This window comes from Hyaena hyaena, unplaced genomic scaffold (genome assembly GCF_003009895.1).
Source record: "Hyaena hyaena isolate Hyena2069 unplaced genomic scaffold, ASM300989v1 scaffold_373, whole genome shotgun sequence".
Taxonomy (NCBI): Eukaryota; Metazoa; Chordata; class Mammalia; order Carnivora; family Hyaenidae; genus Hyaena; species Hyaena hyaena.
This window is the reverse complement of record NW_024081005.1, coordinates 1,393,430-1,393,908: the sequence shown is the minus strand read 5'-3', so window position 1 is coordinate 1,393,908 and position 479 is coordinate 1,393,430.

Genomic DNA, 479 nt, shown 5'->3' with positions numbered 1-479 from the left:
GACTTACAGAAGCTGTGAGGTAATAAATGTGTGTTGTTTTAGACTGTGAGGTTTGTGGTAATTTGTTATGCAGCAGTAGAAAAAACAGTAGAAAACAAAGAGATAGATTCATTGTCAGACAGTCTGCCTGGTGCTGAGAGAGATGCATACGATGCTCTCAGAGCATAGATGGGGCATCTAACAAATGCTGATGGACTCAGGGAAGACATCCTGCCAGAGGTAGAACCTAGGATGATAACTTAGGGAAAGAGGGAGTTGGGGGAAATGCAAGTCATCAGGAAAGGGCATGATGCTGTGTGGGCGGAGGGAGCTAAATATGTACAAGTCCCAAAGTGATAGAGTTCATGGTGAATTTTAGAAACTAGAAGTGCTTCAATATGTCCCAAATTAGGAGGAAAATGGTAAAAGATGAGGATAGAGATGTAAGAAAGGGTAAGAAAACAAACAGCACTTGACCATTTACTGACTGCATACTATGC